Genomic DNA, 14,178 nt, shown 5'->3' with positions numbered 1-14,178 from the left:
CACTGCCTTATCTCTCCCAGCCTGTACCTACAGCCTAATGAGGAGTTCTCCACAATAAATTGACAAAGAAGGGGAAGACACAGGCTTAGCTGGCAGATGGTTCTGCATGATATGCAGGTACTATTCAAAAATGGATAGCTGGAACATCTCTAAAGGACAGTGGTAAAGGGAAATCCTCCCCGTGGGCGCCACTTGGAGAAGTGCACCAGGTTGTGCCCTTTGCTTGGAAGAAGTGGCCAAGTATGCAATTATGTACTAATTCATGGACTGTAGCCAATGATTTGGCTGGATGGTCAGGGACTTGAAAGGAACATGACAGGGAAATTGTGACAAAGAAATCTAGGGAAGAGATATATAAATAGACCTCTCTGAAGGCAGAGGGAGATATTTGTGTCCCATGGAAATGCCCACAAAAGGGTGACCTCAGAAGAGGAGGACTGTAAGAACCAAGTCAATAGGATTCTATTGGCACCTGTTAGTCTATTTCTCCAGCCACCCCTGTCATCACCCAATGACCTCATGAACAAAATAACCGTGGTGGCAGGAATGGAGGTTATATGTGGGCTCAGTAACATAGATCTCCATTCACCAAGGCCAACTTGGCAAGGCACCACTGAGTGCCGAATCTGCTAACAGCAGAGACCAACATTGAGCCCCTGACATAGCTTCATTCCCCAGAGTCAGCCAGCCACCTGGTGGCAGGTTGATTACACTGGACCACTTCCATCATGGAAGGTGTAGCATTTTGTCCTTACTGGTATAAACACTTTGGATATGGATTTGCCTTTGCCGCGTGTAAAGCTTCTGACAAAGATACCACCTGTGGACTTACAGAATGCCTTATCCACTATTATATTATTTCAAACAGCATTGCTTCTGATCAAGAAATTACCCTCACAGCAAAAGAAGTGCAGCAATGGGCCCATGCTCATGAAATTCCCTGGTCTTACCCACCATCCTGCAGCAGCTATCTTGATAGAATGGTAGAATTGCCTTTCAAAGACTCAGCTAGCATCAACTAGGTGGCAGTACTAGCAGGGCTGGGGCAAGGATCTTCAGAATATGATTTGAATCAGCATCCAATATATGCTGCTGTTTTTCTAATAGTCAGGATTCACAGGTCTAGGTATCAAGGGGTGAAAATGGAATTGGCACCACTTACTGTTACCCATAGGGACTAATAAAATTTTTGCTTCCTGTTCCCACGACTTTATGCTCTGCTGACCTAGAGGTCATAGTTCTAGAGAGAGAGGAATGCTTCTACTAGGAGACATAACAATGATTTCGTTGAAGTGGAAGTTAAGACCCACCCAGTCTCTTTGGTCTCCTCATTCCTCTGAATCAACAGACCAAGGAGGGAGTTACAGTGCTAGCTGAGGTAACTGATACTAAATACCAAGAGGAAAGTGGACTACTGTTCCACAGTGGACATAAGGAAGAGTACGTCTGGAATACAGGCTATGCCTTAGGGCATCTTTTATTATTGCCATGCCCTTTGATTAAGGTCAGTGGGAAACTAACAATCCAATGAAGGCAGGACTATGAATGGCCCAGACTCTTCAGGAATAAAGATCTGAGTCACCCCTATGAATAAAGAACCATAATCAGCTGAGGTGCTTGTTAAAGGCAAAGGGAATACAGAATGGGTAGTAGAACAAGGCAGTTATCAATACCAGCTATGACCATGTGACCAGTTACAAAAATGAAGACTTTATTGTCATAAGTATTTTATCCTTATTTTGTTACAAACATATTTGTTTTCTTTCCTCTTTTATTCCTCTCTTATCCACTTATCATGTAGTATAAGATGTATTAATTTTACAACAGTATTTTAGTATTATTAATTTTACATCATAGTATTTAAGTCACAGGATATCAGGGAAGAGTAAATATATCAGTTAAAGACTTTACCTCCTATTTTAAGAAAGGAATTTGTACATTTTTGTTGTATGTTGGATAGTTGTATCAGATTAAATGAAATTATGACCTTGTTGTCTTTATTTGGAGATCAAGTATGGTTTAAAGAGATGTTTATAAGTAACAGGTTGAAAAGGGATGGACTTGTGATGGTTAATTTTATGTGTCAACTTGATGAGCTAAGGGATGCATGCAGTGGGTAAAACATCATTTTGGGGTGTGTTTGTGAGGGTGTTTCTGGAAGGGATTAGCATTTGAATTTGTAGACTGAGTAAAGAAGATTGCCCTCCCAGTGTGGAATCATCTAATCAGTTGAGGGCTCAAAGAGAACAAAAAGGAGGAGGAAGGGCAAATTTGCTCTTTCTACTTGAGCTGGGACATTCATTTTCTCTTGCCCTCAGACATCAGCACCATCAGCACTGCTGGCTCTCAGGCCTTCAGACTTGGATCAGGAATTATACCATCAGCCCCCAGTTTTTGGGCCTTTAAGTTTGAACTGCAACTACACCACTGTCTTTCTGGACCTGCAGCTTGCAGATGGCAGATCATGAGACTTCTCATCTTCCATAATTCCATGAGCGAATTTCTCATAATAAATCTCCCTATATCTATTTAAATATCCTATTGATTCTGTTTCTTTGGAAAACTCTGACTAATACAGCATTCAACCTGGACTTACTAGGGGGTGGTCAGGAAAGACTGAGAGGTGAGATGATGTCTTGGGGAGAGGGTATGTTGGGGAGAGGTAGAAGGCATTCCAGGTGAAGGAGGTACCATGTGGTAGGATGTGGCTCCTGCTTACCCTGAAATCTGTGTTAAGGAATTTAGCCTTTATTTTTAGAGCGGTAGGGACCATATAACTATTTAAATAGAGGCGTGGCATACCAGATTTACAACCTAGAAAGAGCACTTTGTGCCCTGAATCTCAAGGTGTGTGTTCAATTTAACAAGCACGAAATGAGCCCTTATTACAAGCAAAGCATCCCTTCTTTGTGCTTTGGGGAAAATTAGAACATAAAAATTTTTCATAGACATACCTATAAAAAATTAAAACTATATTGGTAACTACATTTTAAGCATATGAATACAATATATTTAAATAATCTTGTTTTTTTCCCAAAGTTAATTGCAATATGTTTATATTGGACACCAAGGGAAAAAAACATTTTAAAAGCTTACTGAGAATGAAAAGGAATACATTTGCAACTTATAAGGTTGGGAGACTTGGTGGTTGCTTCATAAATGTGCAGCAGAAGCAAGTTCATATGTATTCTGAAAGCATGTTTGACGCATGTGACTAGAATTTATGAAGAGGCAAAGCTATGTTCTTTATGAGCTCTAGGCCTTTCCTGCCTGGGAAGGACAGTCACCCTCTTGTGGGGGTCATATGTTGTCATCACTGCAGTGCAGGTGTGGGGAGCAGCTCCATGCTCCACTGTTCCATGTGCCCAGTGATGTCATTAGAGTCTTTGTACTGGCTTCAGTAAAACAATCTTCAGGACAGACTAGCCTGCTCTGCCCTTATACCCTTTTTCTGATGTTGCTCAATATCTAGTCACTTCTGGGATTTCCTATCAGAGTTGAGAACTGTGGGAACAGAAAAGGCATTTTCGTAAGAGTTTATTATACTACTTGGGTTCAGATTTTTACATTCTTGATTGGTTCTCTCTGTTCAAAGATCAAATTCACAATAGTGCTTTGACTCTGCAAGAGATAGATTTTCTTTATCTTGTATCTCCTGTAGAATGTTCTTACTACCTATGAATAAAACTGTATAAATACCACAATTATTTGAGTTCTGTTTTGGTATTATTCTCTCTTTTTTTATTGCAGTTATTAAGAACATGAACTCTAGCTGGGTCCAAACCAGGCACTGAAACTAAGTCTGTAATCTTAGGCGAATTTTTAAACCTCTTTTTGCCTTAGTATTTTTCTTCTATTAATGGAGAAAACAATTCTCCACTTTCATAGCATTGCAGTGAGCTATGATACGTAAAGCCCTTAGAATACTGCCTGTATGATACTGTCCAACATTGCATTTTGTAAATTGTGTACTTTGTAAAGTGCTTTGAAGGAAAGTCAGAATGAAAAAAATTCCCTGAAATGGGTAAATGCCAACTCCAGAATTAATATTAGACAATTGATCGCATCGCATTTTAACACAACTTTGATGGCGCATACAATGAACAGTGACTATACCCACATCTAAATTAGTGCTAAGAAATCAACAGCTAATTGAAACATTAATGTGGCCAGTATATTATCCATTTTGCTTTGTTTTATAATTGTTTCTACTAAAGTAGCAGACTTTTATATTGTGGGATTTTTTTTTTTGGTCTTTTTTTTCAGGTTCAGAGGGAGCATGCTGCATTTAAGTAATGTAGGCCTAAGAGTTGTAACATCTTAACCCATGGTAAGATGTTAAAACAAATGTAGCCATCAGTGATGCCACTGAATTAATCAAGTAGTTGGTGCAAAAGTAATTGCGGTTTTCGCCATCACTTAAAGGGCAAAAACCATAATTACTTTTGCACCAACCTAATAGAACTTGGACCCAGAAACATGCCCAAGAGCCACAAGGGCCTAAATGTACCTCTCCAAAGGGCCTTATTTAAGATGCATGGGAATCCTAGATCAATTGGCAAGAGAGAGCACAGTCGCCATCATATTAAAGTGAATCCTCTACCCCTTAGCGGGGCAGAATTTGAAATAGTGAATTTTCCTTTGTTCATATTTAGAGGTTTCACATGTTTGGAATTCAACAACAGGGCTTAACTTTGATAAACCAGGGATCATGGGTCATGTTCAGAGAATGTAGAAAATAAATCTTTCTGTGTTGACTCTATCCTTCTGAAGATCATATAAATATGCTCATGATTGGAAGCACGCATTCTTCTTTATAGATTTCAATTCTGAAAATAGAAAAGTATACATTTATGGCATTCTACTTAATTTATTCATCAAATATTTATCAAGGAACTCATATATTAGGCACTGTTCTGGGTACTGAAAAGCAGCAGTTAAAAAAAAAAAAGTGACAAAAGTCCCCACCCTCAGAAAGTATACATTCTAATGTAGGGAGCCAAGAGAAAACAAGCGAGTACAAGTAACATGTCATATGGTGGTAAGTATGAAGAAGAAAATAAAGCTAGGGTCTGAGAGGCAGCATTGCAATTTTAAACAGAATGCAGCTTTAAATAGAGTGCACCTTTAAATAGGCCTGGCCAAGATGGCAATGTTTAGGCTGGGATGGCTATAATGCCAGCACTTCGGAAGGCTGAGGTGGGAGGTCACCTTGAGGTGGTTAGAGGCTTCATGAGCTACGATCACGCCACCGCACTGCAGCCTGGGACACAGAGCAAGATCATATCTTAAACAAACAAATAAACAAATAAATAAATAAATAAAACAAAGAAGGCAACATTTAGCAAAGACTTGAAGGCAAGGAGGACATTCTTGGGGAAGATTATTCTAGGCAAAGGAACCAACAGGAGCAACAGGTAAAGCATGTGTGGTGGGGCATGTGCGGTGTGTGTGAGGAACAGCAACAAGGCCAGTGTGGTTGAAGCAAAGTGAGCAAGACAGGGTAAAACAAGGCAAACCATCAGAGAGGCAAAAAAGGAGCACATAGGCTGGGCACGGTGGCTCACGCCTGTAATCCCAGCACTTTGGGAGGTCGAGGCGGGAGGATCACGAGGTCAGGAAATCAAGACAATCTTGGCTAACACGGTGAAACCCCGTCTCTACTAAAAATACAACACACACACATACAAAAAACAAACAAACAAAAAAACACAATAAAACAAATGAGCTGGGCGTGGTGGTGGGCGCCTGTAGTCCCAGCTACTCAGGAGGCTGAGACAGGAGAATGGCGTGAACCCGGGAGGCGGAAGTTGTGGTGAGCCGAGATGGCGCCAGTGCACTCCAGCTTGGGCCACAGAGCGAGACTCCGTCTCAAAGAAAAAAAAAAAAAAAAAAAGGAGCACATAAATTACACAGAAGCGTCTAGCTACTCCAGAGACTTTGGCTTTTGCTCTGTCTAATGGGAAACTGTCAGGGAGTTTTGAGAAGAGAAGTGCCATGATTTTACATTGTAAAGAGATCAGTATGCCTGCTGTTAAGAGGCTACATCTGTAATCCAGAGGAGAGGTAATGGTGCCTTTGAGCATGGTGATATTTGTGGCAGTAGTGAGAAGTAGGTGGATCCTGGATATTTTTTAGTGTAAAATCAACAGGATTTGCAGATGGATGTGATGTGATGTGTAAGAGCAAGAGAAGAATCAAGAATGACACCCATGTGTTTGGCTTAAGTAATGGAAAGTCTAGACTTGCCGTTTGCTGATATAAGAAACACGTATTGGGAAAAACAGAGGTGGAGAGGAAGAAATCACACATTCCATACTGGCTATGTTAAGTTCGATATCCTTATTTATCAGGTATCTAAACAGCAATGTTGAATAATGTCTTAGTTCACTTTGTGTTGATATAAATAACTACCTGAGGCTGAATAACTTATAAAGAAAAGAGGTTTATTTGGCTGACAGTTCTGCAGACTGTACAAGAAGCATGGCACCAGCATCTGCTTCTGGTGAGGACCTCAGGAAGCTTCCAATGGTGGCAGAAGGGGAAGGGGAGCTGGCATCACATGGCAAGAGGAGGGAAGCAAGAGACACAGAGAGGGGCAGGTACAAGGCTCTTTTTTAACAATCAGATCTCCCAGGAACCAACAGAGGGAGAACTAACTCATTAAGGAAAGACAAATGTTTGTGAAGGATCCTGAATGTCCCAAATACCTGCCTCCAGGCCCCACCTCCAACACTGGGGACCAAATTATAATATAACATTTAGAGGGTACAAATATTTAAAGCGTATCAAAGAAAGAGTTTGCTTTAAGCGTCATCTTTGTTCTGAATATATTACTTATAACTGAGTGTTTCTATAGTAGTGAGGCATTTGAATTGTTTCTTGCTACAAACCATGTTTATGAACTTCTACAAGAAGTTCAGAACCTCAACACTGCTTTCAGGAAAAGCAAACTAGTAACAGTAAGATATCAGTTGTGTGCTTCTGATGTAGAAAAAGAGTCCCAAAATAGAGCTAACTCTGTCTACAAAAGCTGCAAGAGGTTACCAAAGGGTAAAACCAAAGATTTTACTGCAGTGAGCTATTATGCAGGCAGTGGTTTTAGGGTGTTCGCACCCTTTGGTGCTAAGTGTAAATTGGTTTGATTTTCAAGCGCAAGAGAAAACAATGTTTCTTGTGCTAGGTATGTATTTATGCACAAAACTAGTTTGAAAGGCCTCAGCATGAATGCCCAAATTACAATTGACCTCTGTTAGTCTCGGCAGTAGCACCAAGAAATGCAGCATAAGAAATGAAAGAAATGTCAGGATACATTTGTAGCAACAGAGAAATGGCGATGAGAAAATTTCAGGAAATACAAAACTCATAGTAAAATGAAAAATCTAAATGCTTGCTGGAGAAAGGTAGGTAATGTCAATGGGTAAAGCCAACCTAGCACATACACAATAACAGGAAGTGGTGGGGACTGTGGTGACCTGCAGGGTACGGGTTGGGAGTGGGGAGGGCTGAAGCTACAAAAGGTGGGGGATGTTCTCCGTTGCCAAGCAGGACTAGGAGGAAGCACAATGCAGACAGATTTTGCCTTATTTCCAGAAAAGCCAGAAATCTGGATATTTACATGAAATCTCCTGATTTTTAAATGTTGGCATTTAGTTCACATTTTCAAAAAACACTGTGGAAGCCAAACAAAACATATCTGCAGGCTGCTTTTGATCTGTAATTTCTAACTTTGCAACTTCTAACTTTGCCATTTACATACAAACAGTTTTAATTATTGACTAAACTGAGCCATTAAATCCCTACATAGTTATGACAATGATTTCCCATACACAGAAGAAACCATTTTTTTAATGACCTGAAGCTTCTGTTGCAATATGAAATCATGTTATTCAAATACTAGAAGAGTAAAACAAAATAATAGAATAAAAATAATTCCTTTCCTTTTCAGAATTTTTAAAAATGAAAGTTATCAACTTTTATTACTATTTTTGCATAAATCTTCTCAAAGTTAAGTCAGCATTAAACTAAATATGATGTGGAATAAGGTAGAGTGACGCTCTGTTGCTTCTAAAATAGGTTGACATTTTGTAAGATTCTTCTGGAATATTTCTCTGAAGGATGTTGGGTTTCAGAAATCATATAAGCTGATGGAAAACCACTGGTTCTGACTGAAAAAACAAGTGGAAGGAGAGATTTTCATTATGACTAAGGCTATTTCATAGTCTTTCCCAGTAATTCATTTTCTCCATCATTCTATCTGGAAATCTTCATTGAAAAGCAAGAACACCAGACAATTGGATAGATTTGAAGGAATGCTTAAACTCGATTTATTCTCATAGCCTAAGCAGACCTCTGGACCATGCTTCAGGCACTGATTTGAGAGGAATCTGAGAAATATTCTATCTTCCAGGGAAATTTCCTAAGAATCTTTTGCCCTGTGGTGGCTTTATTTCCACCTACACCTATAGATTTGGAGGAGAGAGGGTCTTCATTTTTCTCCTCTAAATTAATTGAGAGAATAGACATTCCTGGGGGGGGGGGTTAATATCTTAAAACCCTTACCAGCTAACGGTTAAGATGGGAAAATGACTTTTTATTCCCCCAGCAGGAGCAGGGAGCCAACAGGGCAAGATGATAAAGTAATGGCAGAAGATCCAGAAGTCTGGAAACAGTATGAACTGGAAGTGTCAGGGTGTCACTCAATTCTGTCTAGAGCCAGAGTTCAGACAGCCTTCAAATCACTTTGGATAAACACAGGAGGCAGCCAGGGAAACAAAGCACTATGGAGTTCAGTGTTCATTGCCTGGATGGGCTGATGGGCTCGTTGAGGAGAGGGAGTTTATTTTAAACATCTTTTGTGCTTCTTTGCAATACCTGGTGCAGGGTTAGGCATACATCTTAGATACAATAAATACAAATTTAAATGAGTGCAACATCTTCAGATGGATTTGTGATTCTAGTGTCAGACTATTGTATATATTATCATTTGACATTTCAAAATCATTTATATTCTGTCATATTAAAAGGCTCACACATGCACGTATTGTTGAAGTTATTAAACAGATCTCTACATGGTTTCTTACCTAATTCAGGTACATTAAGTCTGCAGGTTAAATGCCAAGAAGAAGACTTTCAATATAACTAAAACATGCTCCTTAGAAGCAATCAAATAGTTTTAAGCATTTTAATGAAGATACTTATAAAATTACTGCACTCTTTCTTGCTTTACAAATTAGAGTTAAGTATAAAGAGCAAAATTGAACTATTTCTTTATCACTGCAAAAGATCATTCATCACATCTGTTGCGTTCACACTTTAGGATTATTGTTGGTCTATAGCATCTTACTTCAATGCTCTATGGCTTCAAGCAGCTATGGTTTTTAGATCCTTTGCTTGCGTTTGACAATTTTTCTGTCTCTTTCCTTACTGAGAATAGTCAGTGGATCTTTTACTATCACCCGCCCACCTTTCTTGATTTGCTAATTCTAATATGCAATGGCCTGAGAAACTAGATTTCTAAGTTTAATAGGAAGGTGTATCAAAGAATAATAGCTCATACTTGTGCATTTTCTGTGTGCTAGGCTCTGATCTGTGAATTTTAAATAGGTAATCTGATTTAATCCTCATATGAACCCTACAATGAAAGTACTATTTTACAGATGAGAGAACTGAGACACAGAGAGCTTGAGAAACTTGCCAAGGTCATATAATTAGTAAGTAGGGGAGACACAATTTGTATTCAGGCCATCTGACCACTGTACCATGTTATGGATTGTTATTGAGTAAAAGAAAGGATGATTCTTTCATTAATAAAATTTGTGAATTGCAATGCGTGGATTTCGTGACACCAATTGCGTTTGTCTACAAGTCTTTAAACAGTCCCTTCTGTTCTTCAGCTGTGTTCTAGATCATTGATGTTAACATTTGGATGACCTCTGAAAAAGTCAGAGTTATGGTATTTTAAATGTAGGGAAGGCATTTATATTTTCTGGCTTAGTCTTTTCTCAAGATCAGTTTTTAAAAGTGAGTAGGGTTCTTGTTTGGTCCCATCAGTGATAAATCAAAATTTCCTCAGATTCTTCAGGGAATTTAAAAAGTCCTCAGTGCTTGAAATGAAAATAGAATATGACTTAGAATTTAGAGAGATTAAGGACAATTTTAGTAAACTTCACTCTCGCCACAATTTTATACAAATCCCAAATCATTTCAGGAAAACTTTTAACAACTAGGGGAAAATATGCATGGGGAGGGCTATGGAGGAAAAAGTGAGGTTGAAAAAGCTTGGCTCAACAGGAAACTGCTGAATGAAGGTTGGTCATTTACCCGAACTTCAGCAGGACTTACTTTGTGAACTTTGAGGAGATTTGCTGACATAAAGATTAGAAGTGGTAAGCCTGGGGTCAGAAGCTGCTGTTGAAAATGTGGTCCTTCTCCAAAAAAGAAGGAAGTTCTTACACTGCCACGTGCTCCAGGGCAGCTGCCAGCTAGCCATGTGTTTGCTCAGTGATTTCTTTGGCACTTTGCAAGATCTTGCAGGATTTCAGGATATTAGTGTTTTCCCCCTGACTTACTCTTCATAAATGGTCCCTTTAGACACCTTTTGCTGCCAATTAGCTGCATGTGAAACAATTTAAAAAAAAAAAAGAGGGAATGTCTTTCTCTTTTCTGTTGCTTTACCAGGTTAGAGAACATTATTTCTCTTTGGAGGGTCATCTTATTACTTTTTTGTTGACCGTATTTATATTATTTTGTTGACTTTTCATTTCTCAAAGAGGAAAAATTCATCAACACCATAGTGTAGACACTTTTTTGTTTGTTTCAAAGATCTGAAATGTACAGTAATTTCTCAGTCTTGGATCATCTCTCTCTACCAAGTTAGATTATTTGTCAACATTCCCACATACCAATATGACTGTGCTTGACTGAATTACATCAGAAATGTATAATTCCAGTCAAGTTCTCATATTTGACAGAGCATTTCTTTGCATAAATTCTCTTGGTTTTAACTTTCTTTTTTCCCAAATGCTGTCTTAATAGCTCTGTAGTGAGAGGAAGCAATTCTGTTTAAGAAACAGCACATAAGGGAAGACAAAATAAGGACCGAGCCAGGAAACAGCAGCATGGAAACAGGCCTACAGTAAAAAAGGAAGAGATCTCAAATCTGCTTGGGTTGGGTGTGCTGATGTCAGGATTTCTATTGAATGGGATTCCCCAGCCTTTGGGAGTGGGAGAGGGGGTGCAGAAGTACTAACAGGGAAGCTGAAGGTGCCACCGGTAGGTCAGATGAAAATGTGTGGGCAGGTAGTGGAAGACAGCGGCGTCCCCACCCTCCATGCCCCCCGACAGCATATGTGCAAAGTTCTGAGTGGGTAAGTGAGCTCTGGCATCAGATTCCCTGACTCCAAATCCATTCACTGCCAGTTACTAACAAGTTACTTAACCATTCGAAGCCTCCATTTCCTTGTCTCTGAAATCAGGATAATATACCTGCCTCGTTGGGTTGTAGTGAGGAGTCAAGGAGATAGTTCAGGCAAAACACTTCGCACACAGCCTGACACATGGCTCAGGAATAAAGCAATCAAGGATTTTTTTCTTCCTGTAAAGCATACGAAACATTTGTCAGGTTCTTCACTCATTGTAAATTAGGCAAGGAGGAAAGGATAATAGAGCATTGGTATGAGAGGAGAAAGAAGGAAAACAGGTGCCCGAAATGGAACAACCCCAGTGAGAAAGAGAACTGAAATATAGTCATGTGTCACTTAATGACAGGGATACACTCTGAGAAATGCCTCTTTATGCAATTTCATCACTGTATAAGCATCACAGAGTGCACTTACACAAACCTAGGTGGTACAGCCTACTACAACCTAGGGTATATGGTATAGCCTATTGCACTTAGACTACAAACCTGTGTACCATGGTACTGTAATGAATACTGTAGGCAGGTGTAATACAGTGGTAAATATTTGTGTGTTTAAACATGTCTAAACATACAAAAGCTACAGTAAAAATAAAGTAGAAAAAAATTGTAAAAAGGTACACCTGTTTAGGGCACTTACCATGAATGGAGCTTGCAGAACTGGAAGTTGCTCTGGGTGAGTCAGTGAGTGAGTGGTGAGTGAATGTGAAAGCCTAGGACATTACTGTACACTACTGCAGACTTTATAAACATTGTACACTGACGCTATGCTCAATTTATTTAAAAAGTTTTCTTTCTTCAACAATAAATTAACCTCAGCCTACTGTAACATTTTTACTTTATAAACTTTTAAGTTTTAGAAATGTTTTGACTCTTGTAATAACACATAGCTGTGGTGGGTGCCTATAGGCCTTGCTACTCTGGATGCTAGGAAAGGAGGACCCATTGAGCTTAGGAGTTTGAGACCCACCTGGGCAACATAGTGAGACCCCCATCTTGAGAAACAACAACAACAAACCTGGAAACACACTGTACAACAGTACAAAATTATTTTCTTCTTGTATGTTCTTATTCTATAAGTTTTTTTCTTTTTTTTTTTTTTGTTTTTTTGTTTTTCGTTTTTTGTTTTTTGAGACAGAGCCTTGCTCTGTCACCCAGGCTGGAGTGCAGTGGTGTGATCTCGGTTCACTGCAACCTCCACCTCCTGGGTTCAAGCAATTCTCGTGCCTCAGCCTCCCTAGTAGCTGGGATAGGCAAGTGCCACCATGCCTGGCTAATGTTTATATTTTCAGTAGAGATGGGGTTTCACCGTGTTGGCCAGGCTGGTCTTTGAACTCCTGACATCAGGTGATCCACCCACCTTGGCCTCCCAATGTGCTGGGATTACAGGCATGAGCTACTACTCCCGGCCTTAAATTTTCTTATTTAAAATTTTTTAAATTAAAAATTAAGACACAAGGACAGATTAGCCTAGGCTTACAAAGTCAGGATCATCCATATCTCTGTCTTCCACCTCCATGTCTTGTCCCACTGGAAGGTCTTCAGGGGCAATAACACACGTATGTGAAGCTGTCATCTCCTAGGATAGCAATGCATTCTTCTGAAATACCTCCTGAAGGAACTGCCTGTACTGTTTTAAAGTTGATTTTTAAAATAAGTAGTAAGAGTACACTTGAAGAATAAAAGTTTAGCATGGTAGCTACATAAACCAGCAACATAGTTGTTTATTATCATTATCAAATATTATATACTGTACATAATTGTACTGCTATACTTTTATAGGACTGGCGGCACAGTAGGTTTGTTTACAGCAACAGCATCTTAAACACATGAATAATATGTTGTGTGACAACTTTCTAATGGCTACATCACTTAGGCAACAGGGATTTTTCAGTTCTATTAGAATTTATGAGAGTATCATCATATATGTTGTCCATTGTTGACCAAATACACAGAACAAGACTGTAGCTCCAAATGAAAAGAGTTAACAATGTATACTATAAAAAAGTAATTTGATGGCCTGGAGCGGTGGCTCAAGCCTGTAATCCCAGCACTTTGAGAGGCCGAGATGGGCGGATCACGAGGTCAGGAGTTTGAGACCATCTTGGCTAACACGGTGAAACCCCATCTCTACTAAAAAATACAAAAAGCTAGCCGGGCGAGGTGGCGGGCGCCTGTAGTCCCAGCTACTCGGGAGGCTGAGGCAGGAGAATGGCGTAAACCCGGGAGGTGGAGCTTGCAGTGAGCTGAGATCCGGCCACTGCACTCCAGCCCGGGCGACAGAGCGAGACTCCATCTCAAAAAAAAAAAAAAAAAATTATTTGATTCTAATATTCTAGTCATATTTTTTGCTGTTTTACCTAAAGCTTTCAATCTCATGCTTGACCTCATCTCATACATTTCATCCTGTCCCTCCTCTTCCTTGTAAAAATGTCTATGGAGTTTGTCCTATCTCCTCCTTCCTCATTCTTGCTGTCTCTCCACATTCATTTTCTTGTACTTATATTTACTTTTAAGTTCAGGGGTACATGTGCAGTCTTGTTATATAGGTAAACTCGTGTCACAGGGGTTTGTTTACAGATTTTTTTAGTCACCCAGGTATTAAGCCTAGTGCCCATTAGTTATTTTTCCTGCTCTTCTCCCTCCTCCTACCCCTCACCCTCTGGTAGGCCCAAGTGTCTGTCATTACCCTCCATGTATCCATGTGTTTTCATCATTTAGCTCCCAATTATAAGGGAGAACATGCAGTATTTGGTTTG

The sequence above is a fragment of the Rhinopithecus roxellana genome, chromosome 10 (assembly GCF_007565055.1).
Source record: "Rhinopithecus roxellana isolate Shanxi Qingling chromosome 10, ASM756505v1, whole genome shotgun sequence".
In the NCBI taxonomy this organism is placed as follows: Eukaryota; Metazoa; Chordata; class Mammalia; order Primates; family Cercopithecidae; genus Rhinopithecus; species Rhinopithecus roxellana.
Note: the sequence above shows the minus strand (reverse complement) of the source record.